Genomic DNA, 26044 nt, shown 5'->3' on the forward strand with positions numbered 1-26044 from the left:
GAATATTTTTTCTGGGAAAGAGTGGATGTATTAAAATAAGTATTCTTTGCTTAGAACAGTTTTTAGTAATAATTTCTTACTTGTTTAGATCAAATATCTTAACAGCAACATCTGGTCCACTTTCTCCTTTATGTCATATGTCATTCCATAACCTAGACAAGGAACAGCTGTACATATTTCCAATGTAACTGTATATTTTATATATTATCACATATTTTTTCTTTTCAGATTGATTGTTACTATAGAGACACTCTAAGTTAAATTCTTCCACAGCAGAAAGAACACAAGCTGTGATAGAATCAAGACATTTGATTTTTTTACTTTGCTTACAAAACTTAAGCAACAGTGCAGAAGTCTTCCTGCTTTAGTACTTCTTACACTACTTGTCTCCCTTCTCAAATTCTTCTGCTCTGAGAACCACAGCACCCTGCCTTGAGTCAGTTGAGTGTCAGCTTTTTCCAAATAAAATTATTAAGGCACTCAAACGCTTTTGCTGGTGAACTGCAAAGGGGAAAACAAAATAAACATCACATGCACATTCTAAGTGTCCCTCTTACAAGGCTGCAAGGTAGACACGGGCTCTAAATTTCTCAGAAAAACCCACCAAAAAACCCAAGAGCTTTCACTTCTGAAGAAGCAGCCCCTAGAGCCCCGCGTGTCTTGGCTCTGACACTACGTGGCACACACCACAGCAGAAACGGGAAAAGGTGCCCAGAGGACCCAGGGGAGGGGAAGGAGAGAAGGCCACAGCCCCAAGATTATTTTGGTGACCACTTCTAAGAAGTGTTTAGCTTTGAGGGTAAAAGAAAAGAGAAGCAACTCCTGTCACCAGCATGTCATGTCTGAATGAGACAAGCAGTACACACACCTCTGGGAGGTTTGGGCCAGCTCTGTTTGTCCAATATGGGAAGCAGCTTTTCCACCAGCCTCATTCACCACAACTGCAGCGCTAAGAGAGTCTATGGAACTCCCCAGAGACAGGAAGGAGCTCTAGAATTAACAGCAAACATTAGCAACCTGGGTGTCCATAGCTGCACAGCTCCCTGTTTGACTCATTCACGATGTATTGGAGAAATGCAGATGGTTTGTGATTTGTACAGCTGATGAATCACTGTACCTCTTTCCTCCCTCCCCAACGAGCCTCTGTGTATCTTCACATTCCCCAGACTGGAGGATAACACTACAAGCAGAGCAGCATAATGGTTCATCCCACAGGATGGTTTTACCTGTGGCCCACAAGCACTGCTGCTCTCTCCTGTCCCCCTTTCCCTATCCACTCTCCTACACATTGATGAACTCAACAGCTATTGCTTCAAGTTGTCTTGACTGACACTGCTTACACAGTCTGAACCTCTGCACTACTGGGAAAAGCTTCAGTACTAAGTAATTTTGCCTTTTAAAACATCAGGTCTGGCTTATAAAGTGTAGCAACCAAAAATATTCATTTCCTGAATGAAAACTCTTGAGCTACAGTACCAGACGCTATTGAAGAAGAAGCCCAAAAGATGGATTTGGGGTCCAAAGATGTGTCTTGAAGCCCACCACACTCAATACTTGCACAGCGATGAAATGGAAACATTTCATCTCAACATTACCATAAGCAGGAAATTTAGACACACGTCTTTCAAAACAAGACCATTCCTGGATACTGCCACATGACTTTTCACAGGACTTGAACACCCAGTGACCTCCAAACTCAGCCAGGGGATACCAAACAAATCTGATGTCCAAGGCACTTCAGAGCAGCTCCAATTTTAAGCACACAAAATAGTCAGCTGTTGGCCTAACTCTCACAGTTCAGTGACTGCTCTATTAGGAGACTCCTGTGATACAGATGAACCCCAATACTGCTAGGAAAAGACATCTCCTTTCTTGAACCTGACTCAGTGTTTCATGGCTATAGCCAGACCCCAATCTCCTAGCCAAGACAGAGACAAAAAGCAGCATGTGGGAAAGTTGGCTGCTGCTGGTTAAGAGGAGTGAGATGCTTGGGAGAATAGCACAGGCAGTGCTTTCCATCAGTCTGATCTCCTCGGCTTCCTGGTGATGAGCAGATTTGGTTCAACTGAGGGGCACTGCAAATACCTTGCTGTAAATAATTTTCACTCACTCTCATCTTGTCACATTTCACATTTCCTTTTGTTGTGCTCTACTTGCTTAAAGAAAAGGCTGTTTTAGAAGTGGCCTTGTATCAGACCATGATGCATGAAAAACATAAGTTCCACATTTAGAGGCTTTTCTTTAAAAGCAGTGACATTGACTTCCACCCACCACGTAAAACAAGTATCTTTTTTAGGTCCTTTCCCCTCATGTAGGAGTCTGCCTTAGCTGGTTAATGACCCATGGTGATCAGAGGATCCCACTGGTCCAATATTGGCGGCTCTACAGCTGTTAAAATACCTATCCTCACAGCAGGCTTGTGAGTTAAGGCACTGCTATTACTCCCATTGCTCAAATGGGCAATTAAGGCATGAAGAAAACATGGCAGGGGCTTTGCTAATTTGGCCAAGTCAATTTACAACTTGCTGCCACCAAAACTGGATATCAGAGTGCAAAAAATCATGCCTTACCCAAGGTCTTCAGCAGGGCTGGAAACTGCAAAGTGTTTGGTTACTGTTCCAATCTCCAGTAAATTCAGGTTACCCTCCCAGCTCACAAGTGGAAAACATTTCACAGCCCCTGTGAAAGCAGCTGCTACCTCTACATCAGGTCCCAGAAAAAGAGCCCCAAAGTCACAAAACCACCACAACTTTCACCAGGAGGTTCATGGGAGGAAGCAAAAGTCTAAAGATAAAAGGTCTGAACTCTTCTGCCTTCTCTCAGAAATCACTCATTGGACCAGGTGCACATATACAAGAGAGAGGCTTCTCTACCAAGGTTGCTAAACCTCCCCCTGTCCTTACACAAAATAAGAGCTACCTTCCTCTGCAGCTGCTGCAAACCATATCATTACCAAACCACACAAATTCCTCCTGGTCTTCCTTTGCTTGAATCCTACAGTTCAAGAACTCTTCCCCTTCCCGCTTTTTGCCAAAATTCTGGAAAAAACCAAGTATTTCAGGGAGGGTTCCCATGTGATGGAGATCTTCCCATGACAATCCCATCTCACACAAAGTCTGTGGGCACCATCAATACACTTGTTCCCTTCTCTCTCTCTGGAAGATCTTGATGAGTTGACTCACACCATTTTCAGTCAAAAGCATACATTTTTTTTCTGCTTGCTGGTGGTACAAGCTGAACATTCCTAGCATGCGTCACATTATTCCTTGGTCAGTTCCTCAATCAGCTCTGAGGTCAAATGCTGAAAAAGTGACCATCTAAAAGATGCTTAGTTACACTGCTTTCTTTCATTTTGATCACATGCTGTGCCTGTGCTTGTAGAGGTTGTTTAGCTATATCTGCTGTACTTCATTTCTTGCAATTCCCATTCTGATCATCCGTACACATAATTTCCCCCTTATTACCTTCAAGTTTATCTCACCACTTTGTTTTCAAAGTATATTTAATTATTTCTCTTTCTTAATAAGCACCCAGTCATCATAACAAAACCCTTTGTTTTAGTGTAACCCTATAAACTGTGAGACAGAGAACCTACCACATGTTCCACAGAAGAGGCTGAGAGACAGTAAACAGCAAGTCCAGCATGATCCTTTTGAAACATTTGCACGCTTTCCCTTCCCTGCAGATTGTGTAACACTTTTCTCAGCTTACTGGGCATTTAAGGCATCTAATACAAGACCAAGACACCAACTCCTGTCTATCAGAAACCAGCTGAAGCATCACTGATGTTCCAGATGTCTACACCCCATGAAGTGTGAAATCAAAAGCTGTTTGAAGTTATTCACCAAGCGACAGTAATCTAATTTCCTCAGCCACCGAACAAATATGCTCCAAATCAAATGTTTATTTTCCTTATGAAAATTACTGATTATAAATATAATTTTTAATTAAGCCCCCCCCAAGCCAAACAAAACCCCCAGAGTTAGAAAGCCTTTCAAAACTGTGCTTACTTATAGGGAAAAGGCCTGTCTTGCCACACAGGACGCTGAGGTTTCAGGTGGGAATGAACAGTTTAAGTGTCCCTACAGGCACCTATCAGGCAGGCACACAAACGCCATTTTTCCCCTGGAGATCACGGGATCAAACGAGCTTCCTCTTCCTCCCTGCAGCACCCGTGGCTGCTGCAATTTGTCACAGGGCAGAGCCACTGCCCTCTGCGCACAGTAACAGTTCTGCTGCCGGGAGAATTTGGCACAGCCACAAAGGACCTTTGTCTGTGCCAGAAGTTGAGCACACAATGCAATCCTTCCCCCTTGTCACACAGAGTTGAGTTTCTGTAGCTGGGTTAGGAACGCTGCCCCAATGACTGCAACCCACAAACCCAAACACTGTCCCCCTCCCCAACACGAGAGCCTTCTTCCCATGTCAAGTGCTGCAGGTCAGTGGAGGTGGGAGCCATCACAGCTTTGGGGAGCCTTTAATTCTGGTGACCTCTATCCAGATCAGCTGCAAGGATGAGTCTGAGTGGGTGCCAGAGCTCTGCCCTCAGTCTCTGTGCACAACTTTTTCCACCTAGATACTACAAGACCACCCGAATATAAGGGTCTCCAACTTCCACGTATAATCTTGTCTTCAAGAGGCCACAAACCTGGCAGACATCTGATCTCATCTAAGAACATGTGATTCCTTTTTGCAACATTTCTGTTTGTGGTTGATCTGCCAGCCTGTGTGTGTGTTCATGTACATATAACTTTTTTAATGCAGTATCTTTGAATCCAGCCTGACCCACCTTCCCCCTCAACTGGCCCTTGAAATGAGGGTCCCTAGGCCAGGACAGGAGCTGCCAGCACCTTGGAGCTCTGGGAAAGGATGCCAACATGGGATGTAGGGCACAGAGAATGAGCACACCCCAGCACTATGCTGCTGGAAAAAAGTGTGATTTAGCAGGACGCAAATGTCTCTGCATTTTCATTTCACTCCAGAAATACAAAGAGGAAATGATTATTGAATCATTCACACACTATTTAATAAGGCAGTTCAAAAGAACCAGGGACTCTTCTGGAAACATACAGTGAAAGAAAGTGAAAAGGATCATTAAAAGTAAGACCTGATACGTATTCAAAAATAGTAGGAATTGACACAATTGTAAATACAATGAGATTAGCACAATCCATGCCTATGGAGACTTTTTCCACAGCACATGATACAAAGAAGGACATGTTTTGTTTCTTCTACTCCTCATTTTAAGCATCAAGGGATACTGATCAAAGCAGTTCCTACTTTCATAACTGAGCTTGATCTGGACCATTCATGGCCTGGATGCTTTGGCACAAGACACCCCTGGAACACCCCTTACAATCCCAAGCCACCAAAGGAGCCGTGTTTCACATGGAGAAATTTTTATTGTACTGAGGAATAAAATGCCAAGGAAAACAACGAGAAGAGAAGAACTGGCTAAACCTCCCATTCATTTATTTCTAACCAGTGGAAGGGGTTTGCCATCAGAACACCTAAGTGTGACAAAGTCCTTGGCAGTTGCCTCCTCCCGTCTCCTCCCACACGTTTTAATCCCAGCATACTCACTATTCCCAGCCCTGGCTCAGAGCCGGAGCCAGCGCAGGCATCAGCCTCTCTGTCTCCCTGGTGCCTGGATTTCCCCTAGGGCTACTTCATAGCTCCTCCAGATGAAGAAACTGTAACAATGATGCTTGAGCAATACTTGAGAAATGCAGAAAAGGAGCAGAACTGCTCCATGAAACAGTTTCTCACTGAAGGGTATTTGTTTCAATCTTTTTTTAAAGATCTTTTTAAAACTTGGTTTCTTCTCTTCCTGTTTCTGGGATGTCAGGACCAGGCCTGCAGCAGCGTGCCCAAGGCTTATGCTCACCCCCACTGTCTCTAGCGAACTCTCCTCCTTCCTGCTCTCTCCTCAGAGCTGCAAAACAGGCTCCAACCATCCATCCAGTCATCAAAATCCAGCGTGACACTAATGTTCAGTGTTTGTTTGCCAAAACACGTGTGCTCCTTCCAAGGGGAGGATCAACAAAAAAAATCCTAATGATATAACTTTGAGAGATTGATTCTGTGACCAGCTTGTGTTAATTTAGATGGTCACTCGGTTTTAAAACGTTTGTGAATATTCTTCTCTCAAAAAGAAACAGCCACCAAACACTCCAGTATGAACTCTGTGCAGTGTGGCAGCTCTTCCCATGGCAGCCCACCAGCACCAAGCACCTCTTCTCCACAGACTTCACTGCATAGAAGAGGAGGGCAGGGAAGGAGCCTTCTGCAAAGCTCCTGCTGTCGCTGCCATCCTGGCAATCCTGTCATGCCTGGGAACCAAACACACTGGGGAGAGGCAGCACTTCCACAGCCTCAAAACGTGTCACAGCTCCAGCTGCTACCCAGCTGCTCAGTCATTTGCAGGTTGGTTGATCTGCTTGCTCTGTAAAGCCCAATCAATGTATTTGGTTTCCTAAACAGCATGAAATATTACCTTTGCAGTCCCCAAATCATTCTCCACACCAGAAGGGAGTGGAATTAAGGCAACTAGGCCACCAGGCCATGCTCTCAGATGGTGTCCACATACAACAGCAGGATGCTGACTCAGGGCATCTCCTTCTGGAGGACAGACAGACAGACAGGCCTGCCACTGGTGTGGGCAGCCTGGCCAGTGTGGAGGGCAGGCAGGCAGGGCACCCACAAGCTCCCTGATGTTCTGCTAGGACCAACTAGACACCAGTGAGGCTCTCAAGCTTGTCCCTGCATTTGCCTTCTAAACATGCCCCCTGCCCATGCTCTTTGATGAATACTTTATCAATTCAGCATCACCACACACTTGGGAGCTAAGACCTTGTCTTTGCTAGTCCTCAAGCTAGCCATGTAGGCAAACCTCTTGTGTAACTACAGGCAATCCTAAACTGGCCTACAAGCCAGCTCCTGAGGACTTCCTCCCCTCCACCTCATCTCAGCAGCACTCCCTCCCTGTCTTATCACCTGCAAGGATGCCTTAAGCAGTGTAACAACCCATACTGAAGGGGTCCTGGGTTATTTCTCCTGAAGCTTTATGTGAAAATTTAATTACACAGCAGTTTCGGAAGTTTAGGAAAAACCATTTTCTACAGCAAGAGCTGATGCTATTATTTGAAGTCACTGACCCCAAAATCCAAATAAGAAGCAGGGAAAGGGACAAACAACAGTGCCATCAGTAAGGCTGGGGATGGCAGAGACTTGAAACCAGATCTCAGAGGAGCATTCATCAGCCATGACCCCTCATATCTCGCCTGGGTTTCAGAGCTCTTTCCCAACAAAAGCATTGACAAAACAGACACTTATGTGAAGAGCTTCACCTCCAGCAGATCAGCTACCTTCTGGCAGGGAAACATTTGCCCATGAATATTTCCTGAAGCAATTCCTACCTCAAGACTTTTGTGATATTCAGGGAAATAGGTCAAGACTTACTGCATGCTGCTCACCCGAAAGAGGAGCCCAAGAAAAAAAAAATATTGAATTATTCTTATCTTTTCTCCCCAAAGTTTCTCTTCCTGATTTCTTTGCCTTGTGGAAGTAATCTACTTCTCCTCCAACCTTTTATCTTTACCCTCATCAAAACAGAGTGAAAGAAGCTTAAGCAGAAGAAACCAGACAAACTGTTCACACAGTTCCTGGCTAGTGTGGGCTCTGGAAATGCTCCAGAGAGGCAGTCCCTGCAGACAGGGCTGCTTTGGGCTTCGAGGGGCATTGGGCCATACATGACCCAATTCATTCTGTTTCCCTGGTATGTCCTGTGGACTCACAGCAGTAAATTAAAGGGTAAAAATCAGAGGGGAGAGAAAGGGAACAAGCAAAAAATCCTAAAATCCATCCTGCTCATGCAGGCCATGGGCCTCTGCTGTCTTTTTGGAAAAAAGGTCATTTCTAAAGCAAAGTTATCCCATGTGCAGTACTGCAAGAGGAGGAAAGAGAGCCAGGAAGGAGGAAAAGACTGCAGAGCCTGCAATGGAAAATCCTCACTCGCTCACTGAGCAGTCCTCTTGTAACACTTATTTTAATAAAGTGAGTATGATGAAACACAGCCCAATTGTACACAACACTGCTGAGAAATTGGATCCGGCTGCTGGAATCAGCTCTCAAACCCCTCCTCTCCAAACACTGGCAGTTCACATCAGTTAATTGCATCCAAACCACCCCCAGACACGAAGGGACAGGAGAAATGAGACGGGATGGGTCACCCCACATTTGATTCATCTTCAGGGCCAGTGTGTAAATCTTTATTCGTCTCTTTTGCCACTCGCCAAGGTTCAAATGTGGCATCTCTGGCTGTTCCCTAATGATGAAAGGTGACACTAAAAGACTTCAAGGGCAATGTCCATGGAACTTGGCCTTAACTGTTGCATGAGCAAATGGGAAAATAGCCTTAATATTACGTATATGAAAGCAAATTAAAAAAGGGCCTGTTTTTCCTCATAATTTGCTTTGAATTCTAGATCTTATTCTTTTAAAACTGAATTCAAACAAGAATAGACAGATTTTCCTCCTTTTGTGGAATAAATCAGCCCAGCTGCTGAGGTCAGTGTTTTCAGACCAACACATGAAAGCAGAAGACATGTCTGAGGAAATTCAGTGCTGGCTGATTCATCCTTTAGAAAGGATGAAGAACAACCATCCTGGCACTTCAGGTTTGTTCCCTTGAAGGTGAAACAATTTAGTGTTGGTATCAAGATGGCAGGAACTGGAGGGGAAAAAAACAAAGACAACCCTGTCCAGACTGCCCGGAAATATCTTTTCAGGCTTTAGATGCTGAACAATAAAAGAGCCTCCATGGCCCATCAAGTTTGCACTGAACAGAAGTGAGGTGAAAGGCATCGTTCACTTCTTGCATGGTGGCTGAACACTGAGCTCTCCTCCTGTCCCTGCCACAGACAAGCACACAGAGACCAGGACAGCAAAGGAAGAGAACCACAAATGATACGACCCCCTGAAATGTTTCCAGATGGAATCCACACCTCATGTTTCAGAGAAAACAAAACACAGCCTGGAACTTGTGAAAACAAAACTGCACAGCAAGAATTCACCAAAAGCACAGCCTGAGAGAAAGAGTGAGGAAAAAAAAGTGCACTCAGATTTCATTCAAATTTGGAGAAATCAGAAGGGTGCTGGTGGAGTGAAAAAAAAAAAAAAAGGTCTTTTCTCCTTGGACAGCCTCATTTCAAGATGCAGGTACACATTCACACAATGTGTATCAAGCTATACAAAACCAGCACACGCCATCACTATTTCCTTAGAGTGTAAATAGCATCAGGAAAGAAAACACCTTTCAACCTGGCCCTCTGCTTGCTTTCAGTCCCAAGTGACTCATAAGAGGGGCTGTCTGAAGATGCTCAGTAGCAGGTCAATCTTTCCCAGCAGGCAGGAGAGCTATAAATCAATTGCTTTAAAAGAAAAAAAAAAAGAAAGAAAAAGTGAAAAAAAAAAAAAACCCAACCAAAAAACCCCTGAGGCTTGCTGGGTAGAAGTAAAATTGGGGGGAAAAAAGAGGTAAGATGAAAAGAACCTGTAAACTCTTTAATGCAGCACTGAACTACTTCTGAAGAGAAAGCACAGAAATGATAAGAAAAGGAAAAAAGGGAAAGAAGAAAGCAGCCCATTTACACTAGGTACAGATTTTTTTTTAATGGGCATTAGGTCAGCAGGGCATTTCCATCTGCCCTGCTTAAACCACAGCTCTGATGATGCTACATGTGTGATTTTAATACAGCATTTCTCCTGGTGGGACTGTAAGTTTGTTTTGTGTGTGCACATGGGTATTTTGATGGGTTTTCCTGAGGGGAAAGGTAATTTGTAGGCAGATGATGAAAACACCAGGTGCTGGGTTGCACCTCTACTGACTTTGGGGTTGCTTAGAAGAGAGAGAGAAAGAAATCATCAGTAACAAAGAGGCTACAAGGGCTTGGAGAGGGAGGGAAGAGGAGCATGTGAAGAAACAACTTTGTCCTCAGCCTCCTGAAGTCCTTCTGAGTTTAGCTCAAGTGGCCAAAAGGGCAGCCTTGCTGCTCTTGAATCCCACCAGGCAGGGGCAGCTCGCCTTCAGCAGCAGAGCCCTGGTCAGGGACTCCAAGCTTTCTTCTCCCATGCCAAATGCACAGGAACTGCAATGACCCCCACTTCTGTCCAGCTTTTAGCCCAAGCTCCAGGCCTGCCCATCTCAACTCACAATCCTGGTCAAGGCAGAATGATAACACACCTTTTTTCCTGGATTTTTGTTATTCATTTGATGATTCACATAAAGACACCACAGTCTTCCTCTTTCAAAAAGTTTACATAAAAAGGAAAGATAATGATTTCACATTCTGCTTTTCTTTCGAATTCCACAGTGCTTTTCCAGTCTAATTCAATAAGGATCGTGCAAACTAACTGGAGCCTGCAAGAGTTCCCAGTTAGCTGCTTGACTAGTGGAAGTTAAAGAAGTTTAGTTAGAAGCTGAATTCAATGTTTAAAACACAGATTAGCAACAGGTAGTGTTGGAAGTTAACTCAGAAAACCATACTCTACAACCTCAGTAATCTCTTAAGTTTAATTACCATAGTTTTAGGAAAGGTTGCCATAATTAGATTATACATTCTCTAGAGGTGTATAAAAGATCCCTGGAGAACACCACCATTAGTGCCAGCACCAGCTCCCTACACACTTTAACTACATGCAATGCCTCCTAGTTGCACATATCCAAATTAAACCCGAAACAAGCCCAGGCTCTTTTTCTGCCCACTGATACACAGCAGTGGCATTACCCAAAATTGTCACTGTTTCAGGAAACCTGAAGACTTGAAAAACATGTGGCAGACCTGAAGAACAAAGCAGACAACATGCATATCTCTATGGGGAACCTCCATCATGTGCAGTACAAGTGTGTGCTACAATGGATAATGCAGGGATTCACTCTGTCCTTGGCATGGGAAGCTGGGCTAGGAAAGAGACCCAATGAGAAGTTTAATCTTCACAAGCTGCTGTAAGAACCACCAAGGAGTTAATAAATTTCCAGTGGTTTTACTTTACAGGGGGCAAGATAGAAGTGGGGATACATTTTCAAATTTAATTTTACAGTCCCCAAGGATTATATTTCAGGAAATTACTCTCTTATGTGAATATTGTTACTGCGTGACATTTTGGTCACATTATCTCAGACTCTTTTTGGCACATCTGTCAGATGTGATTCACCATATAGTTAAATGACATGCAACTCTGGTTTGAATATAATTTACTAATACAACAAGTTAAGAAAGTCTTTTTCTTATACTTCAGGTTACAACTTAACTCAGAAATGCATTCACACAGTACTCATCTAATTTTGGGATCTCCCATGTAGATTCCTGGAACTTTAAACAAGAAAAGAGCACACGACCCCCCCAAGACAGATAAAACTGCTTTACATAAATTAGAGAAAGATAAGCTACAGTTGGACTGCACTAAATCATCCCAATCCTAATACCTTCTCCAGCATTTTTGAGTTATTCATGCAAAGTCCTTTCTCTGTATGATTCCTAGGCAGGTGTTCTATACCAAGAAGGTTTACCCAGATCAACAGTTTTTCTTTAAGCACAGTGTCACTGCTACAAACCCAAACAAGCCCCACTCCTCGTCTCAAAGAGTTTACACACTATGTCCCTGCTAACATGGGAGTCAGGAGGACTATTAGATGTAAATTGCTTTGAAGGTAAAAAACCCAGGTGTTAGATATTGCTGTCTTCACCAGCCAATATACTTCAAAACTCTCTGCTAACACTGTGGTAAAAATAGCAATTTTGAGCAGCAAGCTAGATGTTCTACAACTGGTGGCTCAGGAGCAACAAGCAACACCAAGCATTGCTGTCTCTGACAACTTCCTCATGCAGGCAAATTTGTTTTAGGGTTCAACCGAACAAATTTCAACTCGTGCAGCCAGACAGATTTTGCTCAAACCCTTCAGCCAATGAGCTGAGTGTGCTTGTACCCTGCAGAGGGCAAAGAGCAAGTGGTATCTACCAGAGTTACACCAACCCCTGCACAGGGAGGACTGCCCTCCTGGACTTCCAATCACACATGGCTCGCTTTGGGCACAGAGCGATGTGGCACCAGCCTCTGATGAGGAGGGTCCTGGAGAAGGGGGCAAGGAGCAGCAGAGGAACACCAGGCACCTCCAGTAACCCACACAGGGAAGGATGCACAGACTGGCTGCATGCGTGGATCTAGCCATGATGTCTAAAACAAACCAAAAAAACCCAACTCACCAAATTCACTCGCAGGAATACAAAGCCCTCCCACCCCCAGCTTCCAACTGCCTGGAATAAAATCCAGCCTTTTTAAAGCAAACACAACCTAATTTTCCTTTTTGTTCTGTACTCAAATCTCCAATGTCATCTGGGTCTGTGCTGCCATCACCGCTGAGGCTTCCACCAGCAGGAAGAACCAGGGAAAGCCCCAGGACACACAGTGAGATCGACAGCTGGCTCCTTAGCTCAAGCAGATTTGGGAGTCTCTAAAAAGGAAACTGCAGCTAATTACATGAACTCTTTGAATATCTCTGTTTCCTGTGAGGTGACCCAGGGTTGTCCTGCCTTTCAGAGTTCTCAAGGTTAAGTGTCTGAGGAAGAGGAGAGGCACAGAGTGCTGTCACACTTAATGCTGCTGGAGTCCTCTGGAAAGCAAACCAACAGCAACCACGGAGGCTGCACAGAGAGGGTGGCTTCTCCCAGAAAGAGACCTGGTGCTCCACAGTCAGGGAGATGACACAAAATGTGAGCACACTCAGTACAGAGCCCAGGAAGGAGCCTCCACCTGAGTGCACACAACACCAGGACCAGCTGAGGACACAAACATGCACTGCATGGGACAAGAGCTGATGCTTTTGAAATCTCATTTCTTGCAAAATTCTGGCATTTGAAAGCAATACCAAAGCAGCACGTGTTAAAGGAGGCATTCAGGCAGCAGCCACTTTGTGTAACATCACCTCAGTGCTCAGGGTATTGAGAAGGGGTCTTGTAAGGAACAGCTTCTGGGAAACTGCAGAGTTGTGCTGTTGATGCTGCACATTGCTCAGAGCTCATTATGATGATGTTACCACCACTAAATTTACTGACATGTTTTAGCAGCCAGGGAAGAGGACATAACATCTGGGCCCAGTGCTCCATTCCCCTGACATATCCCAGAACACAGTACACAGATTGAGGAGGAGAAGCCATAGGTAACAGGTATCTATCTATGACTAACCTCAGACATCTGATGGGCATAGCTATGTGCTTGCTGGCAGGCAGGTGATGTGGTGCAGAAGCCAGGTGTCAGAAGCAGGGACTGTGATTTGCAGGGTAATTCACCAGCTATACCCACCAGTTGCTTTGTTGCGGTGTTTTGTTTTGTTTTTAGTATTTGCTAAGTGGGAAGCCCCTGTCACTGGCAGTGGCACTATGAGCCTCCTCTCACAGACCCAGCACTTCTGGGCAAGGAGAGCATGAATGCACAAGAAAAGGGAGGTCCTAGACAGGTATGAAACTAAGCCTCTATGAGCCTGAAGCAAATACTGGAATGACCACATGGCTCTCCTAACCCTGGGATGCTACTAGGAGATGCAGCCTTGAAACTCTCTGCCCTTATAAATGAGATTTTTTTTGTGTGTTTATTACTTTTGCAACTAGCTTATGAAACCCTGAAAATACCCTCTACTTTTTCACTATTTAAATGCTCTTACCCCTCTACCAAGAGCAGCTGAATCACTGTTTCCTTCCCCTCTGCCACCACTGCAGCTTTTTGGAGGTGAACATCTCTCTTTTCTCCATTTATCCTGTCCCTGAGTGCACAGCTTTGTGTGCATCAGATATATCTCAACTGCAGAGCGCTGCTGGGGCCATCTCAGGGGCTGAAGGTTTGGTGGTGGTTTTTTTTTTTTTTGTTGTTGTTGTTGTTGTTTTTTTTTTTTTGGTTTTTTTTTTTTTTTTCCCTGGTTAGCTTCAGGTTTAAAGGACACACTGAAGCTGTTCTCTGCTGGGAAAGATGATGAACACAACCATCCCCTCATGCTTGCCAATGCCACCACCAGCCTGGCATATCATATCACATGCCAGGGGATGCAAACCTGACCCCCAGCCTGTCCTCTCTCCTTCCCATGATCAAAACCACTCCTAGGAATCCCCAAAGGTGATGTAAGTTACAGCAGGCTCCGGAAGCTTTACACTGCTTTTAACACACAGGGTGCACCTCTGATTTCACTGCCACCTCTGGCAGCCAGGGCTACCATGAGGCTAATGTATGCATCAGGAGTTTGTCCAAAATGACACAATTACTCATCTGGACTCAGCTGGAAAGAGATGCTCAGAGATCCTCATGACATGCACAAAATGCGCCCTTCAGATTTTCAGACGGCAAAGGAAGGTGCTTTTGGGTCTTTTCTTACAAAAAGTGGCAGAGTTTCTACAGTAACAGATCAAAACTTATTGCTGCCACAGACAGCCCTATGTGTTATGCCACTGCTGCAGAAATTTCTTTCCTTTTGGTAATATGCAACAAAAGAGATGTATTCAAAAGAAGCAACACTTTTTAGTAACAGTGGGCTCCCTTCCACCCCATAGGTGCACAAGGGCTGCTTCTCACCTGCTCACAAGTGCTTTCCCCTAGTGCCTTGGGAGTATTTTTAGAGGGCTGATCCCGGCTTATTGAAGTCCTCTGAAATTTTGCTACTGACTCCAGCAGTAGCAGGATCAAAGAAGAAGGCTGCTTGTTCTCTGCACTCCTCCAGTATCAGAGGGATGGCCTGTCCATGGCCACTCAGAGGGCTCTTTTATTGAAGGTCAAACCATTGGAGATGTTGAGGAATCCATTCAGTAGAGCAGCAGATTTGAGCTCTGGGTGGAGGGAGCCGGAGGCAAGAGCTGGCACTGACCCCTTTGCACAACAAAGGGCACAGAGGACCCGTGTGCAGCCAGGTGATCCGACACTCAGAGACACAGCAGGAGCCAAAACTCAGCAGGAAGAGCCCCGACTGTCATGCACATGGACTTTGGGGATGTAAAAGCCCAAGGATTCCTTTGTTTGAGGTCCCACCTCCAGAGGCACCAGTTCAAGCTGTTATTCTGTGATTTCACTATGATTATTTTAAGAATGTAGACATCTGAGACTGCCCTGGGAAAGCCTGGGTTGAGCTGGTAAGGAAGCCTGGTCTGACTGCCTGAGTGTAGGGAGGCAAGCAGGGCACCCCTCAGCCCACTGGAACCACCGACAGTGAAAGGGTTTCAGTCCCAGCTCAGGTGCTGTGGGTGCAGCTGCCAAGGCAAATCTGGATGGTCTGACAGGAAAATTTCCTGAACAGGAAAGCAAGGTCACACCAAGATAGGAATCCACTGAATGCTTTATAGAAGAGCTGAAAAAACCCCAGTTCCTCTTTGCATTCACATAGTATATAACAGCTAATATATACTCACTAGATACAATTACATATATAATATAAGTAATATAAAACATGTTTTAATCCAATATTAAAAACCAAGATAATAAATGCAAGGCCATTCCCTGTCTTACTAGAGCTTGAGTCTCCTCCTGTAATAGGTGCTTCTCCTGAGCACTGCAGCCCCTCTTGGCCCTTCCCTACACGCTGACATGCATCTGAAATGCAGCTGCCCCAAGCACTGCAGGGTTTGATTCATCTGTTGCAAGCCTGGCTGGATTTCAGAATGTGGCAAACAGAGTGGCAGTCTGGTTTGAGGCACGCGAGCAGAAGTGTACTTGGAGAACTGCAGACAGGAAACATGCCAGATTGTTTATACCTGAGTCATAACTAATGTTGACAATGAAAACTGAGTCAACTCAGAGACCACCACTGTGCTCAGTGCCTGTGGGATGCTCTATCCTAATGCCATGAACAGGGAAATTGGGACTAAGCACAAATTACCCATACAAGTATCACTGTTGTTTCATGTGAATCTGTTGGTGATGCAAAGCATGGAATACCCCTGGCTGCATTTGCTGTGTTAGGAGACAGGAGCACATTCTCCAATACACAAGCAGAGTCACAAGTCCATGTGCTCCTGCTTTCAAGACATCAGGCTCCTGATTTCCAACAGATATCTTCACGAGCAAGCAGCCACTGAGAAAACAACACTACCAAAAATTACCAATGGTAGAAAAAAAAAAAAAGGAAAGGTCTGGAACAGGTGGAGATGGAAAGCTTGAGGAAAGTCCATTGCAATTTTTGTCACTTTCCATCTCTCTCCTTTCAATTCACTGAACTCTGTTTCATCCCTTGATATTTCTGTTTATCAAGCAGACATAGAAGTAGCAGTGTACCTTTTAAATCCATCGGGACCAGTGAGGAGGAAAGCTTGCAAAACCTGGTTTAGCTTTAAGTGAAGAGTTTAAGTGAGGAGAAAAAACTCCATGTTTGGCTACCTGGGGACTTGTGACAGATCACAGACTTGCAATTCAAGGTGTGTACATGGATCCCAAACGACATAAAACCCAAAACAAACCTCCATGAGCCTTGGGCTTCATTTTTGAGGATTCCTTGTTACTGCGGTATCTCTGAGCACTCGCTTGGGCAAGATGTGCCCTTTTCTCCCACAAAGGGCTTTCTGCAGCTTGGATCCACCCTTATCCTCAGGAGTAGGAAATTCAGACCTGCCTGAGTGCATGTCATACCTCTCCAGACTACATGCAAGTCCCAAATTACTGCAAATTGAAAATCTGTATAGCACATTACACCCATACAGGGAGGCTGAGTAGCTGATGCTGAGCTGAGGACCTGACAGGTGAATTCTCTCACAGCAGTCTGTGTTCACTGTGGAGCATTTATTTCCCCTTATAAATCACATTTCAGCTTTTACAATACAACTCCTGCTCACATCTACCCAAACAGGTTCCCATCTACTTTTTATCCCTCCTGATGATCCTGACTTCTCTCCTTGGGAACAGCTTTCCAGACCTGCCACCCATCACAGCACTCCAAAGCATTATGCAGCAGGGACTGCCCCAAATCACTCAGCACCAGGTCTGCTGCACCACACAGACTCCTGGCACAGCCATCCCTCCCCAACAGCCCACTGCTCACCTCTGCACCACCTCTGCTCAGGGACAGCAGAGCTGTCCTGACCTTCCCCACTCCCCCATATGCTGTACTGTCAGTATCTTCACTATCAGCCACATCTGTCTCACCCATAACATAAGGGCATTTCTCTTAGCATGTAGCCCAAGCAGGATTGCTATTCTGCAGCACTTTTCTCTGTATTCTTTGCACAATTGGGCCATATGATGAAAATTGCAGGTAGAAATGTTATTTCTGTACCTTCTTGCAACAATTCCTATTTCAGCTACTTAACCCACTGCCTTTTGATATTCAAAAGCATCACTGCTCAGACCTCTACCCTTGCCAGTCACCATCGAACAAAACCTTGCCACCTCCTCCCAAGAAACAGATCCACAAGCTCCCTTTGCTCAGGGCATTTGGTTCAAACCTCTGAGCTGCCCTTGTCCCTCTGAGGTAGCCTGATCACATCTGCTGTCATAGCAGTACTCACCTCCTCCACCTCCACTGGTAATGCCAATTTTATCCACCCGTTTGTCAGCCTCCCCCACAACAGCCACTGCCTCCCCCATCCCATGCTGCCCCTCCAGCATGGCAGGACCTCCCACCACCCCACTGCAAAGCCTGTCCTGGTGCTGCCTCGCAAGCCCCATGGAGACCCATGTTTGCTATGAAAACACTAACATTTGGTTTTTGCAGTGTATCAGCTCCTGGGTGGTAGCAAATAAAAAGAATTCCTTCCCAGACCTCTCAGGAAGCAGCAGCTGAAACAGGTGGCTGCAAGCATGTGCTGCTCTGTGGCTGTCACTATCCACCCCAAGAGCCTGCTTCCATCACAGCTCCCACCACACCCTGGCATCACCTTTGGATTTGATGAGGCTGCCATCAGCTAGCAGAGGAGTTTAAAAAGACATCAAAGAACTTAGCAAGAAGTATGGGATAAAACTCAGAAGGATTTTTTAAAGAACTGCCTAACACACCCATATTACTTGCTGTATTACTGCACTATACTGCAATACTATCACTCTGATTTTGGTCACGACAACACACCTTCAGTGTAAATAGGAAGGAAAGCCTTAATTCTCTTTCTGGCTTGCAAGAAAGGTTTAGACAAATCTTTAGCACCTTAGTTTACATGCCTGGGGACTGGTTTTGCATATCCTTCTGAGCTGTTAAATCCCAGATGCCCAGCTGTGAGCAATGTGTAGCAGAGATTAGCTGTGCTGCTTTGGAAGGGGCACCTGACACTGTGTGACCAGAGTAGTGTGATGAGCAAGGACATCCTGCAGCCTGGAACACTGTTATGGACCACCTACAGCAATTGTACAGGTCATCTTTGGTCAGGGTGGCATTCCTCTTGTCTACTTTTTCTCCATCTAGTTTATGGGTCAGAGATAAATGGGGAGAAATAGACAAATCTAAAGGCTATCCCTGTGACCTGCCTCAAACATCTGTCCTAAAGCAGGGTGAAACATCTCTGGAAATGGTGCAGTTTTTCAACTGATCCTAGAAGCACTTGGCTACTATAGAGGAACTGCTCAACTTACAGGCAGCTGGGGTGAAAGACATCCTAATCCATCTCTCCAGGTTTACTTTCACTCATTTATAAAAAGGGTAACAGCACCATTCCAGACTCTCTGAGAGAGAGAGGCTGAGCTCATGAACCCCCGGGGCTTGGCCAGCCATCACACTGATACATGATGGAGGTACATTTAGCCTCAGACTCATCTGCATAAGTCAAAACCTCAACACCCTTCCCCTCCCCTCAGGAAATAAAGGTGTCACCTTCCAAATAAGGTTTCAGTACAATATTAAGGAATGTGATGTGAATAGAGACGAAGTGTGCAATACTGAAGTTAATCACAGGAAATAGGGGCTGGAAGGGAATCCCATGAGAGCACCACATTTATTTCATTATTATATCACAGACGACATTAAGCATCCACTGAGTCCCTCAAGGCAGAATTCTTGCATAAAAAGCATCCCCATTTACCAAGCATGATAGAACCTGAGACTGTTCTATAAATAAAGGTTATTTACAAAGAGCTGTTAAATATTTATTTTTCTCTGGAGACTGAGTCCTCTGTTCATTTATCTCTGTTGCAGAATCATTTGGTATCAGGGAGCAGAGAAGCTCACCTAAAAAAAGACTAGGAATGTGTCCAGAGCCTGATCCGGACACAGCTCCAGCCTCCTCCACAAGCTGGCGAGGAAAAGCATCCAACCTGACACAGAGGGAACACGAAGCAAACAAAACAGGAATGATCTCATTCAGGAGGCAGAGGTAGAAGAAGGAACACCAGTGACACAGCAGCGATTAATAAATGCTATCACACTGCTTCATCCTTACAGGGCTGCCTTGGCACTGTACACTGAAAGAAGTGACAACCTTCAATTGTGAAGAGTAACTGCAGATTTGCATTACATTTGCTTTGTGTCTTAGGAACAAGAATACATTTCTCATAACCGAAAAAACAGTGATTTTTTACTTTTTTTTTTAATTTATTTTTTGAAGCTGACAGGTCAGAGTGGGGGACACATGACACAGGCTCAACCAAAAAAAAAGTGGCTCTGGAATACACTTCACTGCTAACCCTTTGTAGTAGTAATTGTAATACTTCTTACTCCAGCTTGCCAAAAGCTGAGTTTTAATTAAATATTAAAAAGCTATTTGTTAAAATAATGTTTCCATAGCAACTAGAGAAAGCTAAAATACCCTGGCGCTTCTGACTCACAGCATATTAATCAACCACCAGCTATTATATAATGAGCACCTCCCTGCAAGCACCAGCAGGAGCCACCGAATGCCTGAATCCAGAACTGGACTCTGCTCTGTGTGCTGCCTGCCTGCTCCCAGCACAGGCAGGCCTGGGGAGTTACCTGGGCTCAGCCCAGGAATCACATGCCCAAATATTTAGGGGAAGCCATGCTGGAGTCCCCAGGGTCAGTACATCCCTGTGGGGGCACAAGGGGGGTGGCACTGGGCAAGGGGAAGTCCTGGCGAGGGCCATGGACCACAGCTCCCCACATGCCTGCAGCAGTGAGCGGCTGAGGTGGCTCCTTCCCACCAAGCCCCAACCACCTGCCTCCAGTGTTTGTCTTGCAAATGCAGTGCTCACATCACAGCTATTTCTGTAATTTATTTAAATTTTTTTTACATTATTAGAATTATTTTTTGTAGCAAGCACCTTCCTACTATTAGGCCAACTGTGCAAAACTGAAGGAGTGATTAAATCTCAGAGGGACAAACAAGCTCTGCTGCTCAACCAGAAAAGCTTATTTAACAGATTCAATAAATAAAACAAAGAATGGCAAACAACTACTCCCCCATCACATCTAATGTCCCTAAAAGATGAAAAAACCCTTCTATCCATGCCCCACAACAATGGCAGCCTCCTTAGCCATCCAGCAGTTACAGATGCCTGACATGTGGCTGCTGCTGGCCCTCCCTGCCAGCCTTTGGGAGGCTTTGCCCTGGGGACACAGCTCATGTCAGAGGCAGTGGAATTCTCCCAACACCCTGTCCATCAGGAGCATCACTGTATGGTCCAAAGTGATGGGAACAATTGCAGAAGGGAGTTGAGCAGCTGAGGCCAGAGCAGTACTACCTCAGGAGAGGAGTACTGGGAGGGAGAAGTGCAGCAACATTGCTCAGATGGTGTTGGAAACTACCCTCCTCCTCCTCAGTGACTCAATTTTTTGCTTTTAAGCCCCCTTCCTCCTTTTTTTTTTTTTTCCAATGAAAATAAATACCTAACCACACAGTTATTAGCCAAAATGAATGTGGTGAATATTACAGCATCTGTATGCCAGCTTTGGTTTCCTGCTGCTTTGTTTGGGTGTCACACACCGTGGCTATGACAACCACAAGCAGTCATTGGACTGATGTCATTTGTGACATCATACTTAATGGAAAAGAAAAGGAAGAAGAGACAGTATCAAAAATAAGAAGAATGGAGCAAGATCCCAAAGGAGCACCACACTGGGGCTGCTGGAGAGCCAGGCAGAAGCAATCCCACCCTTACCTGAGCCCAGGCAGCTCTCAGCTCTTGGGAAAAACTGCCCTGGGCTGTGATATGAACTGCAGATTAGCAGTTACAGGAATGAAATCCTCTCACCCCTTCTCATCTTGGAACTGTAATGGAGGCTTTTGGCTAAGCCTCATCTCTCCTGACTAAATTTCTCCTGCTCTCCAACCAACTTCTCCTCCACATCTTTATCCTTCAGTTACAATAGTATTCCTCTCCTTTTTAAATTAAAACAGTCTGTCCAAAATTTTAGATAGTTGCCTGATTGAGCACTGGGAGAATGAGTGTTGATTTTGAGAAGAGTGCACTGTTTGGAGAGGTGGCTTTGCTGGTGACAAGTACAAGTGACAGTTTCAGGGCTGCCACAACTAGAGCCCAGTCTCTTGCCCCATGTAAGAGCAAGGAGGCAGCACCACACTGTTGCATTTGGCAAAGCCATTTCTGTACTTAGTTCTGGCATCCCTAAGACACACTGTTGTCATTTTCTCAGCAGAAAACGTTTCCAAATTCACTGCTCAAGCTCCAAGAAACAAAAATAACCCCAAATCCATCTAAATCTCATCTGATAAAAGAACAGTTTATTGCAATTAGTGTAATTTTTTTAAAAGTTATACATCCAGAAGCCTTAACATAAGTGAGTTAATTTTCCAAGCTACTTTTGCCCCAAGGACAGCTTCTCTGTCCTTCCTGCTCCCCTGGCAGACCTGCTGTGCCTTTGCAGTCCAACATTGCAGCCTGCCCTGGGCATCCTGTGATCTGCAGCCACCTCACCAACCTGTCCTGCCACAGAGCATCCTGAGGTGGGAGAGCAGCCACACAACCACGTGCCAGCTGAGGATGCTTCTCCCCAGGCACAGACAACCTGAAGGAACCCTTCCCCTGCATCCTCTCAGGGCTTGGCTCCCCAGCAAGAGATGGCTCTGCCTTGCAGAGAACAAAACTCCATCAGGTGAATTCTGCCCATAATAAAGTGGGCATTGCTTTTATAGCAGGACAGAGATGCTGCCTTACAAAGGGATGGTGAATTAAAGCCTTATGGGAGGAGCAACCATCACTTGCAGCTTGCTCATAAATGTCCCCACACTGGAAATGGCAGGAGCTTCCCAAACACATTCCCTGACAGCTCCTAACACAGTGTGTCAGCTCTTGGTTCAGGACTCTCTGCAAGGATGTCAGTCAGAGCCACCCCAAGCCACTGCTGACACCCACACTGCCACCCCTCACAGGGGATAGGCACCTCTGGAAGCAGCCACTGGTGGTCAAACAGAGAAAGGGAAATGACAAGAAAGCCTCTTTTTCCTTCTCTCCATCAGTTCTCTCACAGAACAATTGAAACTTTTTTAGGGCAATACTGCAAGAGGACAGAGAGAGCAGACACAGGAGCTGAATTCTGAGCAGAAGGTAAGTTTCTCAGTCAGCACTGTCCCACCACAGCCAGCTGATGCTCCCCAGTTCCCGTCATGCAGCCAGAGTGTGAGAAGACAGGTAAATGGGACCTTCCAGTCTCCTTTCATTGCTGAGCTGTGACTGTAGCTTGCTGCAGTAACTTCAGAGCCATCTGAGACCATACACCAGTTGCCTGGGAGCTTCCAAGGAGGCTGCTCTTGGCTTTATCCCTCATCCTCTTAAGACAGCTATAATATATCAGAGGCACCTGTAGATTACATGCCTGTATCAGCACTGCTGTTTTACTCTGATTTAATGACACAGATAACAGCTATGTGGGACCAGTAAGTCCTCCTTTGAAGAGCAGGAACAGGTCCCCATGTTCAACCACACAGGGGTGTATTGGGATATAGATTCATTAGGTCCTGAGAAAATGCTTCCCAGATTTCAACACTGCCTACCTTACAGGAAAACAATCCAGGTTTGTCTTTGAGATGAGCCAAGAGCTATTCTAGGATGTAGATATACTTTGAGAGACACAATATAAACACACGGCATACTTCTGCTGAATTTTCTTCACTTAAATTGGTATGTATTCATCACTCTGAAGCCAACAGAGCTGTAAAAAACAGTGGCCAGAGCCCCCCTGTGCAATGCTTTGTAAGTGACTCACAAAAAATGAGCCTCATACTCAATTAGCAGGTCTTGTGTGACAGTCTAAACACCAAGGAGTTAGAAGAAAACATTCATGATTCAAGGGAAAAATATGAACCATGGACCTTACTGAGGGAGATCAATACAAAACACTGTCATGATTTCACATCCCTTTTTTCTCCACTAACTTCACTCATTGCCAGTATCCTTCACAAAAGACTGAAAGAAAGATTCAATTTTTTTGCTTACCAGTTTCTGAATGCTTGATGGGTGTTTATTAGGGAATTTTTACCACATCTTCACCAAACATGGATGGACTCAGTTTTTCTCATTAACAAAACTAGCTCTTTCTTTTTTAGGCTGATTTCAATTTGGGGTTTTATTCCACCCTAGCCCAAATAAATTTTTGTTGTTGTAACAGAAAACAGGCTGAAGCCACTGAAATGAAAATAGAAACAAAACTCTGCTGATGTCCAAGTAACCACAGATTGCCATCACCACAGAACAGGGTAAAAACAGGACAGGAGTTGAGCTGATTAGAAAATCCTCAAACCCTTCCGCCCTTATTTAACCCCTGTTAATAAAATTTACTTACAGAAAGCAATGAAGCCCATAGCAACAGCATCCAAATTTTAGCCCTGTTCTACAGCCTCAGAGCAGAGAAGCTGCCTCAGGAGCCCACATTGTGCCAGGCACACAACCAAAGGCTGCAACTAGGGCTTCCTGAGCTTCCTTTAGAACAGCACTGGCTGGCCCACCTGGGGAGCTACAGACCAGCTGGGAAATCCCAGCCCACACCCTTTAGCAATGCACAGGAAGAGGTCGTAGGGCAGCTGCTCTTCAAATAGACATTTTCAGGGTTTTTCGGAGCTTCTATATATATTAAAAAAAATATATATTTTTTAATATATATAGAAGCTAAGCTGCTTTGGAGCAAGTGTGCAGGTGTCTTCTGTGGTATAAAACTTCCTTCAAAGCTATTTTATCACATTAGGGAAGACCCAAATATTGGATAGTTTCTATTGTGATGACAAGGCTGGGATGTTGTCTGTACACACAGAAACAACCTCACAGCTGATCTGTGATCTTTTTCCCTTGCAAAAGATGCAAGCTCACTTCCCAAGGAATGCCTCAACTCCTCAGCAAGATTCTGTCTTTCCATAGCTGGTAAAGCTCGGAAACAGCAAACAAGCTTCAGATGGTGCTAATGGTACATTCTCCTGCCATATTCTCAGTTAAATGCATTCATGTGGTTTGTATCTGTAGAGAGATAATCATTCAGCCCATGTGGTAATACAATGCTGACTTTATTTTGTGGGTTGCAGAGAGGTGCCAAAGGCACTCAACTCGTTCCAAAAGACTGGATTTGCTTGCTGTAAACATTTCTTGAAATGTCTTTAAAAGAAAAAAAAATAGAAGATTCTCCTGTTTGGGCAAGCTTGGATTTCTCATGTAAAGGAAAGAAAAAGCTACTCACTTGCAGCACTTGATTTCTTACATCCTGGGAATCTCTTGGAAGGCAAGCAGTACTTCTGATACCTATGAAAGTGGAAAAAAACATGTAAGTCAGGGAGAAAAAGAAAAGACAATAGCAGCCATCCCTTCCCCTTTATGATGGGTAATTTATTTTTTTTTACCAGCACCAGGAATGCCAGCAGGAATTCCAGCAACTCCCTTCACCACTTACCACCACTGACAAGCAATTTGAAAGATTTGGTCCTCCAGCCCTTTTACAATAACATTATGAACTTTGAGAGCTTCTTGGGGAAAAAAAAATTCCACATTTCTTAGGCCAAGCAGACAGTGGAGCACGCTCACACTGATGTCCTAAGATATGTCCAATGTGGTTTGCACTGGAAATACCCACAAAACATCTGCTGCAGCTGCCATGTTCCAGAACAAACTCTTTAGCTATTGGGAACTTCTACAAAATGCCATCAAAATTGTCTTTCTCCTCCTTAAAGAGACTCACCTGCTCTCTCCCAAAGCTAAAGTTGGCTTTCCTCATTTTTGCATTTTTTTTTCTCCTAAAAAAACAGGAGAGAAAGGTTTAGCTTCAGCAGCTTCAAGAGCCAAACTGAACAGAAAAATATTCCCCTTTGGCAATGGCTGTATACACACCTAAAAAACACTGCGCCTGCAGGTCTGCAAGAATGGCTAAAGAGATAATAAACAGCCCAGGGAATGCTCTGAGTAAAAGAAATACAAACAGAAAGCCACCCAACAATCCCCCCAGGAAAAAATGGAAGCTTATTGATTGCTTCAGCAGGACTGTGAGCATGACCTGCACTTTCAGCTCAAGCTGAAGTATTTGGGTTTGAAACTCCAGACTCCTGTTATCTGGCCTGAGGAAGGTCGGCTGACAAGCCTGAAAGAAATCACTTGGAGTCTTTTGCTGCTTCCCAGCAGGTTAGGTTGATATTTTTTTTGGTCTTTTCAAAGGAAGATATGACTTGATTTCCTGAAAGAGCACGCTGGCTACTGGAGGAGCTGGGAAGCCAGAAGCTATTACACAACCATAACCATATTTTAAGAGCTTAGGCTAGAAAAAGCTGCATGTTTATTCACAGATAAAAGGGAAACTGCTTCCCGCTTTGCTCCATCTAAGAGCAAGGCAAAAAAAATGCTAGCTGCACTGAATTGTAAAAGAGAAATAAAACACATGGGATAGCTGCAGATTTTGTGCTATTTATACCTCCACCACTTTGGGACCCAGCAGGCCACCTTCTGCTGCTCTTCTTCCCTCTTTTGGGTCAAATTCTCCATTCTCACATGGTAGGCTTAGGATGAAGCTGTTTCTGTATTTAATGGGTTTAGTCCAGTTATATTTTACTAAAACTGCTATCTGAAATCCTGCTTTTTCAGTGCCGTGTCCAACACACTAAAGTGACCCTACAGCTTACCAACAGAACTAAATCCAAACCTATGAATAAAACAC

The 26044-nt window shown here is 44.7% G+C and overlaps 1 protein-coding gene across 4 annotated transcripts in view; it reads right to left on the reverse strand.

Annotated features, from left to right (window-relative positions):
• The window catches only part of ZHX2 (zinc fingers and homeoboxes 2), a 73923-nt gene that overhangs the window by 17907 nt on the left and 29972 nt on the right, over nt 1-26044 (reverse strand). For 2 of the 4 annotated variants that reach the window (XM_063417905.1, XM_063417813.1), the window contains 2 exons: nt 25079-25133; nt 24584-24645 (listed from right to left, as the gene is read on the reverse strand). The gene's annotated coding sequence lies outside the window, so the exon portion shown is untranslated. Of the gene's footprint in view, nt 1-4010; nt 4142-24583; nt 24646-25078; nt 25134-26044 lie in introns of those variants that run through there. The other 2 variants (XM_063417991.1, XM_063418078.1) reach the window with 2 other exon arrangements.

Source organism: Prinia subflava, chromosome 1 (assembly GCF_021018805.1).
Source record: "Prinia subflava isolate CZ2003 ecotype Zambia chromosome 1, Cam_Psub_1.2, whole genome shotgun sequence".
In the NCBI taxonomy this organism is placed as follows: Eukaryota; Metazoa; Chordata; class Aves; order Passeriformes; family Cisticolidae; genus Prinia; species Prinia subflava.